This window comes from Martes martes (assembly GCF_963455335.1).
Source record: "Martes martes genome assembly, chromosome: 16".
Lineage (NCBI taxonomy): Eukaryota > Metazoa > Chordata > Mammalia > Carnivora > Mustelidae > Martes > Martes martes.
This window is the reverse complement of record NC_137904.1, coordinates 58,026,125-58,041,902: the sequence shown is the minus strand read 5'-3', so window position 1 is coordinate 58,041,902 and position 15,778 is coordinate 58,026,125.

Here is a 15,778-nt window from a genome sequence, read left to right as displayed (position 1 = left end):
GGGAGAGGGGGAGGAGGGAGGAGGGGAGAAGGGGAGGGGAGGAGGGGAGGGGGGAGGGGAGGAGGGGAGGGGAGGAGGGGAGGGGGGAGGGGAGGAGGGGAGGGGAAGAGGGGAGGAGGCAGCCCAATTTACACCAGAAAATGGAGAAAGTAAGAAAACGTTGGACTCTTTCATAGTCCTTGAGAGAACAGAACCGTGTGAATGTGGCTGAACATGTGTTTTTTGTTTCTGTTTTGACGAAAAGCAGAAAATGTAAAATCGTAGCTGCTTCCGCGCACAGCCACTAGGGTTTAACCGCTCACGACAGGGTTCGTGGCTCCTGAGGGGCGGCCATGTGGGCAGGAGGGAGGGAGGTGCGCCCCGTAGACACTGCCAGGAAGCCTCTGGGCCCAGATGCGTTGAAGCCCCAGGAAGGGACCTGTGCTCCTGCTGGAAAGAGCACAGAAGCATCCCCCACGCATGGAAACGGAGCCCCTGTGGTCGAGGCACTAGTGGGCCAGGGATGAACGTGGGACGGCGCGGGGGAGGGGAGAGGCCCCAAGTTCAGAACGGGGTGGGCGACGGCCATGGGCGTGGGAGAGCAGGGGCTGGGACTGCCATCAAGACAGGAGATCACCAGTGACGGACAGACGGATGACTGGGGACACATAAGAACATGAAAGAAAGTCTCCTGTGTCCTCCTTATTCCCGGGGGGTAGGAGGGCAGAGGGTGGGCGCCCGTGGGTGGGCAGGGGGCACCGCGGGCGCTAGGTCAGGGCGAGGCACCACATGACGGTTTCCCAGCCCACGCCATCCTGCGGAAGTCCAACTTCCTCACCGATCCTGCTCCTTAGTAATGGGAGCAGTGGGACCCGCGTCTTGCCAGTCTGCGCAGGTCCTCCGGCCTCCCCTCACGGCCCTGCTCGCTGTTTCCTGCTCCACCCCGTCTGCGGCCAGCGGACTGGGGATGCTGGCGTGGATGCAAGGATCTGTCTGCTCCAGCCGCCGCAACCAAGCTCCCCAGGCCGGGCAGCTTCAACAACAGAAATTAATTTTCCGATGGTTCTCGGGGCCAGACACCCGAGGTCCGGGGGTGGGCGGGGCTGGTTTCTCCTGAGGTCTCTCTGCATGGCTCGACGACGGCTGCCGGCCTTCTCCCTGTGTCCTCCTGCCGTCATCATCCCTCTGTGTGTGTCTGTGTCCTGATCTCCTCTTCTGATAAGGACACTGGTCGTATTGGATTCAGGCCCACCCCGATGAAATCACTTACATAATCACCTCTTTAACGACCCTTTTCCAAACACAGCCACACTTTGAGTCTTGGGGTTAGGACTTCAAGCCACCATTCCCCACCTCCTCCTTCATGTGCAGAGATGAGGAGGACATGGGGACAGTCCTGAGTTCTCTCTCCTCAAGGGACCAGCCAGAGTCAGAGCAGGGAGCCAAGAGCAAGGTCGGGATACAAATTCAGGTCCCTCAGCCCTGATCCCGCACTGCCATTGCCCTTAGGAGACATGCACAGTTGGGGTAACAAAGCAAAGTTCTTAAAAGGAAGTGGGGTGGGACTGGGCCCGGTGAGGGTCACTCCTCTCCTCTGGGAGGGTCCCGGGGCACTAATGGCTGGGTGAGGGCTCTCGGGGGCCCAGCTTCATCCAGGGTAACCGCCATCACGACAAGAAGACAGGAGGCAGGTGGTCTGGGTTTATTGTGTGATCTTGGCTAGGGGACTTAGCCGTGACTTAGTTTTCTCATCTGTAAAATGGGACAAGCCCAGCGTCCACCTCCCTGAGGGGAATGAATGGGTCAAGAAAGGGAAAGCCCTTCTGAAGGTGCCTGGCCCACAGCAGGAGCAGCGCGCGTGAGTTATTCACACACGCAGTGGGACGGGGCCTTTGTCACTCCCTCAGCAGCTAGGATACAATTCCTCCTAAAAAGAGACTTACCCTGCTTTTGAAGATTCCTTGGTAAGGCCACTTGAGATAGAGGCTGGAACCTGGAAGCCTAGTGGGGCAAGAACCACCTTGCAGAAGACAGGGCGATGTCGATTGATTGCATGGAAAGGGGAGAAAGGGCAGAGCCAGGACCAGGGCGATGGGGAGCCTGGAAGGTCCCCACTCCCCCTGCATCCTTCAAGTCCTACTAAACTCACAAATTTCCTGAAGCCACTGAATTTCGTTCTACATCCACGTCTGCTCAGATAATGTTGCCTGGGGTGGCCTCAGGCAGGACACCGAGGGTTTGAGCCAAGTTTTCCTAAATTTCTAGGGGCAGGGAGCTCTATACCCCTCACTGGGCATCTGTGAGAACCGATGAATCAGCTAGAGGTCAACAAGTAAGACGGGCAACCGAGCTGGCTTCCCATAGACACATCCCCCGGGGGGAACCTAACATCTCAATAAAACCAGATAGACTCCAGCACCGAGGTCCCGGCCTCTTGGGCGGCAGCACGGCCCACGTAATTTCCTCCAGATCGCAAATGGAAAAGACAATTGGATGTCAGAGATGGTTTGAGTCTCCGCTCGGACCGGTGAATTTTATGGAAAGCTGGTGTCAGAGCCTCCTGGGTCGGGGAAAATTTCCCCAGCGGCAGTGCTCGGCTCTCCCCGTGCCTCTCGCCTCCCCAGTCCGAGGAGCTATTGAAGCCAGCGTGATTGTCTTCTGGGCCCATAATGGAATTTTATCAGGGATCCCTGTAACTGGAGAGCTTATTTGCAGGCTTTCGCCAGCGGCTCCAGATAGAGAATGCAGAGTACGTGCTGTGGTGTCAGAAACCAGGCCCGGTCACCATCCATCATCCTGTCAAGACATCACTCCCGACAGCCCCGTTTCCGGCAGAATCAGGTTGGGGATTTTCCTCCCAAGAATAACAAACAGTAGCAAAGGCAGGTTAGGGAGCCTCTGCCCCTCCCACCCCTGTTCCTTCATTACAGGTGAACAGATTTGGGGTTTCTCCATGCTGTCACACCAGCCCCCCCTTCCATTTTCTTAAGCCTAAAATGGCAAGAGTCACCAACCTTCATCTGGTTCTAGAAGCTTCTAAATATCACCACGGGTTTATATCTTAGCCGGTAGGATATAAAGACCGAGATAATAGAAATTCTCTGCATGTAGAGAACGTTCATAAAACTCATCCATATACCTTATCCCATTGATCTTTATGGCCACCCTATTAAGGAGGGATTGTTAAGTCGGATTGACAGATGAGCCCAACGGGGCTCAGAGAAGTTTTGGGACTTCTCCAAGGTCACACAGGGAGTCAGAGATACTGGGGCTTGAAGTGCCTGGGACTTCATGTCATTGGGCGCACCTTCTACTCTGCCCTTCTGTTGTCTGTCATCTGTCCTGCCAAACCTCATCCCCAGGCATGGGATGGGGGGTTGGCCATCTCAGCGTGGCCCTCGTCATCTGTAGGAGGACAACGGTCTGCACCTGTCCGCCCCAGCCCTCTCTACATTGTATCCTCCTGGGGGAAAGGGCAGGAACCGGGGGGCGCAGGGATCCAGCTACTCTCTTCCATCTGATAGACCCAGGAGCCAGGGTGGGCACAGTCCCCTCCTTTGTAAATGTGCAGGGAGACAAAGGGGCTGCACGCTGGCCCCCTGCCCCCTCCCCAGCGTGGGGCAGCATCATCTCCAACCAAGAGACTCAACCCCCAAGGGAACCGCAAGGGGTCCTGTTGAAAACCACACCAGCTCCCCCGATGGGAGTCCTTCTGATGGAGTGATGGGGTGCGCCGAGGTTTCACTCTTGCTCACTCAGTACTCAGCACTCTGGAGCCCCGTTTCCAAACCCAAGTGGTCCCACGGACCCCAGAAGGAGGGAGAAGAGGAGGGAAAGAGGAGCAGATCTGTACACATCGTCGCTGAGCATCGCAGGGTATAGGAGAGAGACGGCACCAGACACACGCCTCTGTCCACGGGCCTTTCATTGAGAAGCGCTAGGCAGGGAATGGGGCAGTGACAGCAGCTGGAGGAGGCGAGGAACGGGCTCTTGCATGGAACCTTCAGAGGGTGTAGGGTCCTGTCCACACCTTGACTTTGGCTCGTTGAAATTGATTTTGGACTTCTGTCCTCCAGAGCCGTGAGAAAGTACGTTTCTACTGTTGGAAGCCACTCAGTTTGTCATGGTTTATTACAGCGGCCACAGGAAACCAACAGCAGAGACAGGAACAGAGCTGCTGGTAACCACTGGTGCGAGCAGATCTGTCCACGGGCAGTAGACCCGGGTTTGCAGAAGCAAGAGCCCCGAACAACAAAGGTCTGTACGTCTGGAAGGGGCGGCAGCAACCAGGAGATGACCGGTCTTCCATTTCTACCTATGCTGAGTATGAGTCTCCCTACCTCTCCTACTCACCCCCTCCACACACCACCCCCCATTTCTCTGACATTTATCATCCTGTCCCCAGTGGGTCAATATCATCGGTGTCTATGGTCTGTCACAGGGGACCTCGTCCTGGAATAGCGGTCCCAACTGTGCATCTCCCAGGATGACCTGGGTGACAGGTGTCCACCTCACAGCCATACCCATCCCCGCTCCATGGGGAGGAGACCATGACCCCCACATCTGCTCTGCACAGGAGTTCCCACTTGGACTCGGGACCCGCCCCAGGGTCTTGCAGACACTTCCCCGTCCCGCCCTCCCACTCCCTCACACACTCAGAAGTTAAGAGGCACTTCTCCATGGCCTTGAGCCCACCAGCGGGGGTGGTGCGCAGAGGGGGATGGAGCGGGGGTGGGGGGAGGAGGCGGTGGCCGAGCTGTGCATCTGAGCAGGTGCACAGGTGGGGGGGGGGAGGGGAGAATAAGAGGGTGACCACAGGAGAGCATCATGGGGAGGTTTCAGCTGGAACGTGGAGGGCTAGGAAAATAAGGGGTGGGTGGGTGCCAGGGGCCACTGGGGGAGAGCTCAAACAGAGAGAGAGGCCAACCAGGAGTCAGGATCGGGAGCCTGCATGGTGACACCTACCGGAAAGAGAACGGGGGCTCTGTGGAGAGGAGCGGGTGGATAGGAGCTGGACAGGTTTTGGAGGTGCCTGGCATCAGGTGGCCATGGTGGAGTCCAAGGGAGGGGGTTGGGCAATAGAACAGCAGCGCAAAGAAGCCTTCATTCGTGGCTCATTCATTCATCCACCCAGTGAAACACTCAGTGAGTTCTGACTCTGTGAGAGGCATCATTCAGGCTGCGCGATGAAAACAGAGACGGGGAGAAATAGTCCTCAGCCAAGACCATCGAGCCTGGCAGCGGACAGCATGGCAAACTAGTAAATATATGGCCCTAAGGTGCCATGCTGGGAGGCTGACCAACTCCAGCAGGTGTGAGGACGGGCGTCCAGTCTCCTGGGTGGGGGGGAGGCACAGGGAGAAGGAGTCCTCATCGTGGGGACCCTCAACCCGAGTCTCCAAATATAAGTAGATGTTACTATGCAAGCGAGGGGAGGGGGCGCTGTCTGAGCAGAGATTCGAGACACAGATTTGACATCATCCCAACCAGGCCAAAATTAGTTCTTGGATGGGGGCGGGGTGCAAAGAAACCATATTCTTATGGCTATAGCTGCATAGATGTATACAGTACGTAAGTAGATGGGCAGCCTGCTGATGGTGTGAGCATTTCACGGGGCGGGGGGATGTGAGGAGGAAAAGAAGGTTGAGAAAGGCCAGCCCGCACCCCGAGTCTGGGCAAGGACAGCAAGTTAGCAGGTGGCCATAGATGGCACCGAGTGGAGGCAGTGGGAGGTGGTCAGCAGCTGGCGTAGACAAGGAGAACCCATGAGAAGAGAATCTGCACAACCTCCAGGCTTCTCGAGTCTGGGTCTCTGGGATGTAACTTACCAAAATGGACATCATTGAGACGGGAGGTAACGGGTGTACTAGGTTGAGTAGTGTCCCCCCAGACTCATGTCCACCGGGAAGCTCAGCGTGTGACTGTATTTGGAGATAAGATCTTCGCAGCGCAGTTAGTTAGGATCCAATGACCGGTGTCCCTCTAAGGAGAAGAGTGGATACGCTCGGATACAAGGAACGGAGGAGGCCGTTTGGAGATGGAGGCAGTCACTGGGGGTTGAGAAAGGTATAAGCTTGGGAACGTGCAGGATTCCCAAAGCCACGGGGATTGATAAGAAGCAAGGAAGGATTCTTCCCTAGAGCCCTCCGAGGGGGCGTGGCCCTGTGACCTTGGTGTTGAACTTCTAGTCTCCGTAGCTGTATGAGAATAAGTCTCTGGTGTTTTTAGCTACTCAAGATGTGGTGCTTTGTGATGGCAGCCCCAGCCAATGAATGCAGTGAGCTCAGTTTGGGCCACGTGAGGTGGGAGGTGCTTGTGGGACGGGCAACTTACGAGGTCGGATAGGGAGCTGATTGGAGGGACCCAAAGTTTAGGGAAGCAGTGAGGGGTGAACATGCTGATGCCACCAGCCACCAGGTGGGATTATCCAGGTGAGAGAGGACAATGAGAAAAACAGAGGGCTCCGGATAGAACCCCCAGGATTAATGCCATTTAGGGATGAGCATAAAAAGATTCCTTCCCGAAGGAGATGTCAATGAATGAAGGAGGGGATGAACAAGGGTACCCCCCAGAACCTATGGAAGGGGGGACTAAACCTCGACCAAACCACCCCGCGCCCCTAGAGTGGCTGCGCTCAGCACTGGGCTCCGTGGGGAAGGCCAGCAGCATCGTTGGGGCACCTACTCCAAGGAGATCACAAGAGGACACAAAGCCAAGATAAAAGAAGCAAAATTTAATCAGCCTCCAAAGAGTTAACTACCAGTGCAAGGCTACGAGAGGAGGGAAAAAAAAAAAAAAACAATGTCTCAAGGCAGCACAGTGCATGATTAATTAACAAATGAATTGCAGAGGCTAAAATTGTATAAAAGTTCAGAGGACAGGGAAAGTGCTTAGGGCTTCAATTGTCAGAGATGGATTTGCTGAGAGGTAAGATATGACCTGGGTTTTGAAGAAGGAGGGGTAGAGTCTGCCCAGGAAGAGATGTAGGGAACGCGGGTCAGGACGTGCCAGGCGAGCAGAGGGATGGAGAAGGACTCCAGGCGTCCCTGGGGGTGGCAAGCGGGGCAGGCCAGCCGGAGTGGGTCCTCGGGGCGGGCCCTGGAAGCCACGTCAGGAAGGAGGAGCGTGAGAGCTGTGTGTCAAGCCGGCACTTCTGAACTTATCCTGCCAATGGATTGGAAAGAATAGAAGGTTCTTCGACAGGAAGGCGATGCTGCGGAAGTCGGGCTACTGGCAGGATGGCTGAGAGGGGGATAGAGGGAAGGAGGGGGCGGGGCTTATCAGAAACCCCGTGACAGTGATCACAGGGTGGGGAGGTGATGAGCAGCACATGAATGCCGTGCTGGCCGCAGGAAAGCAGAAGAAGGGAAAGAAGTTTCCGGGGAAGACAGGGAGGAGAGCAAGACCGGAGTGCGAGAATTGGAGGGGGGAGGTGCGGGTGGAGTGTCAGCGGGACTTCTGCTCCCGTGGACCCGACACCCAGGGCTGAGAGCCCCAGCCACCCACACCGCCCCACCCAGGGCCACTTGCTTTGCTTTCCTTTTACTTTACTTTGTTTTTGCTTCTTCAACATTTCTGCCCGGGATGGACAGTGGGGCGGCGATCTCAGGGCTCTGTTCAGCATCAGGCATGGAGGAGGATGGGGTGGGCAGGGATCTGAGCCTCAGGGTCCCCCACCCAGGGAAGAACACCGGGCCCCAGGACAGGGTGGCCCTGGTCTCCACCCTCTCCGGGTGACCCCCTCCCCCACAGCCCGCCAGGTACTCGCCTCCCGCTCCTTATCGCCTGCAGCACCTTCTGCCATGAAGGGACCGATGCAGGAGCGGGAAGAAGAAATTCATTCTGGTTTCCGCTCCCCGGCTGCGAGCTCTATCTTGCCCATAGCCCTGTTTCTCAGGCTCTCCTCGGGCATGTTTCCGTATTTCCGGCTGCGTGCACAGAATGCGGAGCGAGAGAGCTTGTCGGCCTCGGGAGCAGAGACTGAGGGTCATCGGCCACCGGAGGACCCATGTATTTACAGGGTTGCTCTCAGGTGAGGCTCCCCTGGCCATCCCTGGTCTGCACCCATGCCTCGCCTCTGCACCGCTGTTCTCACTGGCTTCCTGCATTTCTGCCGTCTCAGCCCCAATCACCCGACGGCTTGGCTGCGGGACCTGTTTCCCCTCCCACTTTAACACCTTCTTTCTCATGGGCGTGTTAGCTATCTACTGTTGCGTTTAAAAATACCCCAAACCTAATGACCTTACTGTCCCCAAACCCCAAGTTCCTGTGGGTCAGGAATCTGAGCCTGGCTTCTCTGGATCCTGTGCCGCAGGGTCTCACCAGGGGGCCATCGAGGTGCCGGCCGGCACTGGGGTCCATCTGGAGGGTCCCCTTCCAACTCCCTCTGTGGTTGTCGGCAGGATTCCGTCCCCAGTGGGTTGCTGGGCCCCGGGCTTTCTCCGTTGGGCTCTGGGGTGCAGAGTCCTTCCTGTGTCATCTGCATCTGCTTTGGCTGCTGGGGAGGAAGGAGAGACTGTTGGGATCCGGGCCTGGAAGTGGGGGTCTCCCTCTGCCCAGGTTCCGTAGACCAGCACCCAGTCACGTGGGCTCACCTGTCTGGGGGTGGGTTTGTGGGGATGCCCAAGAGTGTGGGCCCTGGAGAAAGAGGACAGGAACGTTGGTGCTCAATTCTGCAGCCTTTGCTCCAGGCGATGGTTAATCTTATGTGTCAGGTTGACAGGGCCTGGGATGCCCAGACCAGACAGCTGGCTAAGCCTTATTTCTGGGTGTGTCTGTGAGGGTGTTTGGGGAGAAGATTCATGTTTGAACTGGTGGACCGAGGGAGGCAGGTGGCCTTCCCTGGTTGGGTGGGCCTCCCCCAATCCGTTGAGGGCCCGATGGACCAGAAAAGCAGACGAGGGTTGAATTCACTCCCCTCTACCGGACTGTGGAGCTGGGACATCCGTCTTCTCCCGCCCTCAGTTTTCCTGCTCTGCAGGGCTTCCTCTCGCACTGGACTGTACACCATCCCCTCCCTGGCTCTCAACCTTCCAACCGCACCCCCGGCCGCCCCAGACTCCAGCTTGTGAACGGCAGATCGCAGGGAGTCCCAGCATCAGCCTCCACAATCACGCAGGCCACTTCCTTACAATAAATCTCAGTATGTGCAATGAGATTCCTACCCTATACAATATAGATTGAATAGATTATGTAATACACATCATATAGTCCAGATCATGCATGTACATATAAAGGGGGGCCCCTGCCCCATGTCACATTTCTGAGTCCCCACACATCTGCCACTTGCCCATTTGCTACAGACACCCACCCTCCCCTGCCACCCAAGGAGGGACACCAGCCTTCGGCGAGAACCAGCTCTGTCTGTCACACACATGGCTGCACAATTAACCACGAGACTCACGCTGCCCACTAGAACATTCTGGGGGGATGGAATTGCTCTCTAGTCTGCACTGCCCCATCCGGGAGCCACTAGCCACAGGTGGCTCCTGGGGGCTGAAATGCACCAGGTGTGACTGAGGAACAAAACGGTTCCCCTTCTTCTTCCCATTGGTTTACATCTAACTTTAACGGCCACCTTCCGCCGGGGCCGCTGCTGGACCGCACAGCGCGAGGAGGCGGGGCTAGAGCTGAGCCCTCCCACCTGCAACCGAGGTTCTTTCTCTTAGTGCCTGGAACCTCCGCGGAGGCGCAGCATGGCTGGGTGGGGGGCGCTGAAGTCTCCCCCAGGCTGACGACAAGGAAAGCATCTCTCCTCAAACATCAGCCGGGAGGCCCCCCAGGGTCTCTGACTCACCTACACTCTTGGCTGCAGGAAGGAGGTGCTCCCAGAAGCTCTCCGAGGGGCACCTGGGGAGCTCAGTCAGTGATGCGTCTGACTCACGATTTCAGCTCATGTCATGGAGGGTTGTGAGATCGAGCCCGGCATCAGGCTCCACACTCGTCACAGAGTCTGCTCGCCATTCTCTCTCTCCCTCGCCTTTTGCCCCTCCCCCTGCCCATGCACTCTCCCTCTCTAAAATACACAAATAAATACAATCCTCTAAAAAATGATGAGCTCTGGAGACTTTTTATAGGAGGGTTTACTCCAGAGACGTGCACCGCATAGCTATGGGCTCAGGGAATCGTTGGCCCTGCTGTGTGTGGGATTGAGTCTAGAGGTCTGAGATTCAAGTCGCAGATCTCCCTCCCCACCACGCACCCAGCAGCATCCCGGGTACTGCACATGCCCCAACTTCCCTCACTACACTGCATGTGGCAGATACTGTTCTCAGCTCCTCTTACCGGTGCGGAAGCCCAGGCACAGAGAAGTTGAGCGTCTGGTGTGATAGCGCACAGCAGAGCCCATATTCCAACCCAGGCAGGCTGGCCCTAGAGGATCGTCGGTCGTCTACCTACTACGCACTGCCTCACCTATTAAGTGAAGATCTCGAGAGTAACAGACTTACCCCCTGCCCAGGACGTTGGGGAAAATCCAAGGAGCCATGGTAGGCGAGCCTTGTGGTTTCTAAACACTAAGGAAACATCAGCTATTGCTGGTGGGGCTTGTTTGGTGCAAAACTTCAGTGGACCCCCTGTCCCCACACACACACCCATTAACCCCCACCTGACACCCTCCATAGGGCAGGGCCGGTCAGGCTTATTTATGGCAATACCCCACCCTCTCTCTGGTGTGTACCTTCCCACACGCATGCACGTCTCCACCCCACTCGGGGCACAGGCTTTTCCCAGACACGCCTCCAGCCAAGACCTGCCAGCTCTCTGACCCAACCGGGTTAACACAGGCCCTATCAATGGGTTGTGATGTCTCCTTGGGCCACCCAGCATCCATTCCCATTCTTAGACCTTGGGCAACGTCACCCTTCTCCCATCCTGTTCAGCGTGGAGCTGGCAATCAGTGGGCACAGAACTGGTTCAGGAATCATCATGAGATCCACATCAGGCCAACTCGACTTCTGTCGGTTATGGGAAGAAAGCTCTCTCTCTTCCCCAAGGCAGAGAGCTGGGGGCCGCCATCTTGCCCCCATTGGCTAAGCGTGGAGCCAACACAAAAGGAGGCAGAACTGAGAAATCAAGACATTAAACCTCGATCATCTGGGCTCCTGAATGCAGCCAGACATGGGTATTTCAGTGGGAGGAATCATCCCTTCCCTTTTGGCTTTTCTTAAGCCATTTTGAGGTGGGCTTCTGTCGTACCCTAGCCTTTTTCTCTCCATTCTCTTCAGCCGGCTGCCCTCCCATCCACACTCAGGGTCCCCATCCCCCGTCCACTGACTTGGACTCTGTGGAGGGAGGCCAGACCTGCTCTGCTCTGCCCCAACTTCCCAGGTTTGCCACAGTTCAGTGGGCACTGGAGAGGGCAGGGCCCAGGAAGCTGCCTGCTGCTCTCCCCCTGTGCACTTGGCAGTGGCCAGGCTCGGCTACCCACTGCCAGAGAGTGGATCTGGCACTTCTCCACGGAGAAAAAGCAAGGCCCATGTCCCTCTGCATGGCTGCACACCACCCCCATGTCCAGCTAGGTCCACACTCAGTGCCCTGGCCCTGGGAAGAGAGCAGTGACCCCAGGGGCCCGTGGCACCCAACAGGTTGGTCCACACCTCTGGCTGGGACCTTGATGAAGACAGAGCTGCCATATTGATCCAGCACTGGGACATCTACCAAAAACCGTTGGCCTGCAAGTCCGTAGCCTGCTGCTTCCTCCGCCCATGTTGTCACGGGCCAGATAAAATGTGCAGAGCTGTCTGCAGCCCAAGCCTGTCCTGTCCTCCGGGGCGAGGAAAAGGAATTCGGACGCTGGGGAATGGAGGGCCTATGGGCCCTACCCTCACGGCAGTTTTCTTTGTGTCTTCAGGGCTGAAAACCCGTTTCTCTGGAAGCTTGTCCAGTTTAGCCTTATGTTGCCTTGAGGTGACAGATTCAGGGGCCCCCAAAAGCGGGCAACGGCCCTTCCAGTCCTAGTCCTTCCAGCTCGTGGACCTGATTAATTAACCTCTCCAGTCCTCAGTGTTCTCATCCATGGGATGGGGCCATAAGAGCACCTTCCCATTAAGGTTGAGCACAAGACAGGCCAAGGTGTTGGGCGAGAGGGTCAGACCACTGTAGCATGCAGAAGATGAAGGTGTTATCCGTGCGATTGTTGGGAATCACTGTGCTCATCGTCCGTGATGCCCCCCCACCCCCGGCAGCATGCACGGGCCTTTTATGCCACACACACACACACACACGCGCGCGCGCGCGCGTCAAGTTCATATTTTCACCCACTCCCAGTTCTCCCAAAGCAGAGTCACCTGAAACTTGAGACTCCTAGCTGGCCAGCACAGGGGCCTCTGCTCTCTCCCTATCATCAGCAAACCAGCAGGCAGAACACAGCACCCCCGTCGGCAAAGCCAAGCAGGTTTAGGAAGGGAAATCTTGTTGAAAATTGGAATCCCAATGCATTTCAGATAGGAGTGAATTTTGCGTTATTGGCTGTTGGGGCGGAACGGCGTGGCCGCCTCCTCCGCGGCGCGGCTGAGGGTGAGCGGGGATAGCGGGCACAGTTAGCCCTCAAGGTCACTGAGCTCAAGGTCGAGTGCTGCTTTTGAGTCGGTCACTCAGCTGGGTCCAGACTCTTAGGAGCGGCTGTCTGCAGGTCACTGTGTTTCTGGCAGCTCCTGCGGGGGCTGCCTGGGGACAGCCCAATTCTTCTAGCACCTGAGCCCCCTGTAAGGTTTTCTGTGCAGTTGGTTTCATATTGTTGACTTCTAGGTTCCGGGTTCTCCTGGTTCTGAGAGCCTTCTGCCCGGTTCTTCCAACAGGGCTGCTCAGAACAGGGCCCCGAGGTCAGCCGGTCCTGGCTGTGTCCGGCCCTTCGTCCCAGGCCCCTCGTGGCCCGGGGTTGCATCTGGGTCTGCTCCAACCATGACATCTGTGGTGGTGGCAGTGGTGCCAATTGTGGGCACCACCTGCCCCCTCACAGGGGAACCAAGCTCCCAGAAAGTCTGAGGCCCCAGGAATCCCCCACCTTTGGACACTTCAGCTGGGCTCAAAGATCTCAGAATTCCGTCCCACGGGTGACCGTTGGAGTCTGACCCCCACCCCTGCAGCTGCACAGGATCCCAAGCGGACGTGTCCGGGAGAAGCAGCTGGGGGTGAGCCTTCCCTGGGCCGGCCCAGCACTGGGGGCTTTGCCTGTGGACAGCTGGCCCCAACAGCTCTCCACATTCCCTCTCTCAGGACTTCTGAGCCGCATCTGGATTTGAGAGAAGGAAGGGAGCGTCTCGTTCAAGTGGCAATTAAACGGCTCTTATGGAGGTGCTGGGCTTGTGCCAAGAGCCGGACAGAGGCTTAATGAATGGCTCCAGCCCCCGGGAGCCATCGATCTGCGCTCTCACACCTGCGAGAGAAGTGGCAGGGGAAGCCAGAGGGACCCAGGGTCGTGCAAGGGACTGACCTCAGGCTGAAGCAGGACGAGCTCCCTTTGACTATCCCATACCATGCCCGCCTGTCCATCACACATGCACAATCCTGCACCCACAAATACACATCCCCAGACAAAATATGTGGGGCCTGGGGGCATGGGAACCACATCCTCATTTGCCTGGGACGCGTCCCATTTATACCCAGTGTTCTGGTGTCATTATGAATCGTGGTCCCTCCTAGATTATATGATAACTTAAATGGTCACCTGCCTAAGGGAAGCTTGGGTGACAGAGAGGAGCAGAATGGGGAGATACTACAGAGGATAGAGACCTCGGTCCTACCTGCTTTGTTCTCTATCCAGAGCATGTATCCTGGACAGCGATCCCTGGGGCTCTTAGGGAGAGGGTAGCAAAGGTCGCCATATCCTCCTAACTCAAACTGGGATGGCCCAGTGTCAAGTCCAGGGACACAAATCAGGTAATACTCTGATTTAAAGCCTCCCCGTATGGCAAAACCCCTTCACTTGTAAGCAAGGGGAATGATCACCTCTGCTGTAATAGTCATTAAACACTTTTTATCCAACTATCTGCATACTCGTTATAAGTTTATCTGTGTCCATGAATCAGTTTTAAACTGTAAGTTCCCAGGACAAATGTAGAAAATAAGTTTCATCTTGAGCGTCGGGTCTGGATCTCGGTGTGACTCTCACTCTGGGTGACGGTGTTAAGAAGGATTCTGAGGCTCTATCATCAGATATGCCCTTCTAACGTCAGAATGCCCTGAGCTGTGTCTGCTTGGGGCAGAGGAGATGGCGAGGGTTCTTCCTGCCTGCTCTTTGCCACTTTTGTCCCAGAGGGTATCAGGAATCTCAGTCTCCCTTTCCGCATGGATCCTTGGCCCGGTGCTCTGCTCTAGTGGGTGCCCGTGAATGACCCTGGGGAGCCTCTGTGATGCCCCCAGAGTGGTATCCCCTCCTTGCTCTCCCTCCCACTGCAGTAGAGTCGTACTGGAAAGAGGGCTTGGGGTCGACTGTCTCTCCTTGGGAAGAAAACCATTCAAGTCTGGGTCCCAGAGATGGCTTGGTTGTTCAAAATGCCTTCTCAGATCTACATCAGCTCATGAAGCAAAGTTCTGCCAGAGCCCAGGGCATAGCACGGCCGTGACACACCCAGGGTTGATGTGTTGACATGCTGCCCGTCCGGAGCCCACCTTCCGCCCCCAGGCCTCAGCCCGTGTCCTCTTGTGCAAAACAGCAGGGAAGCTGGCATGGGGCTTTCCCTCATGCTCTCCAACCTGCTTATTGAAAGAATTGCAATGGTGCCTGGGGGGCTTAGTCATTGAGGGTCCACCTCCTGATTTCAGCTCAGGTCCTGATCTCATGGGTCATAGGATCGAGCCCTGCTTCAGGCTCCGTGCTCAGCAGGGAGTCTTCTTGTCCCTCTCCCTCCACTCTGTCCCTCCCCCTGGGCATGCTTGTTCTCTCTTTAAAAAAACCTAAATAAAATGTTTTTGAAAAAGAATTGCATGCTTCAACAAAGAGGTAGTGACAGAGACGGGGTCTTAGCTCTACAAAGCCAGGACAAAGGCCACTACTTCTGTGGTAGGTGTTCCTTTGATGTCTGCTCAGTCTCTTGGGTCACAGCCACACACTCAGGACAGGATGTTGTGTGTTAGTGGGTATGTAAGGAAGTATTTGCAAGCAGGCCCATCTGATCGGAAGAGAACCAGGCTCCCCTCGGTGCCTGGCAAGGTTGCAAAGCCAAAGGTATTGGGAGCTCGGCCTGAATGGTTTATTGTTTGTCCTTCGGACCCACTGCAAATGGGAGCTCAGCGCGTTTGCTCTACCGTCCACCCCCTTTGGAATCATCCTGCCCTTTCAAGAGACCGCAAACGAGCGCTTCCTCCATGTTGTCCCTTCCCAATGCACTCCATAAAGCGTGCGTGAAATGGGCCATCGTGATGGAAAGAAATTAGGAACATTAGCAAAGCTTGTTTGTAAAGGAACATGAGCATAGGGTGAGCTTTGGGGTTGTGGGTGAGGGTCCCGGAGCAGTGAAGTCACTGGGGCTCGGTTCCCCTCTTTGTAAAATGAGAAGGCTGACCCGCACGGCTGGACCGTGGAGCTTATCCAGGAAACAATCACAAGGGCTGTACTTTGAGGCGGGGAACTCGGGGCCCCAGCCAGTCTGCTTCCCCCCATGTCCGTGTATCTGGCTGCTGTAAAGCCTACACTTCTTTCTCTGTGATATTCGGGGTCGAAACGTGCTACCCTCACCCAGCCCAAGTCTCCGACTCGGAGACTAAATGGCCTCGAATTCCAACAAGGAAGCACGGTCTGCTTTGGGGGAGATGGAGAAGCCGGGCGAGCTCCTGGCCTCTGAGGCTGTGAGGTTCCACC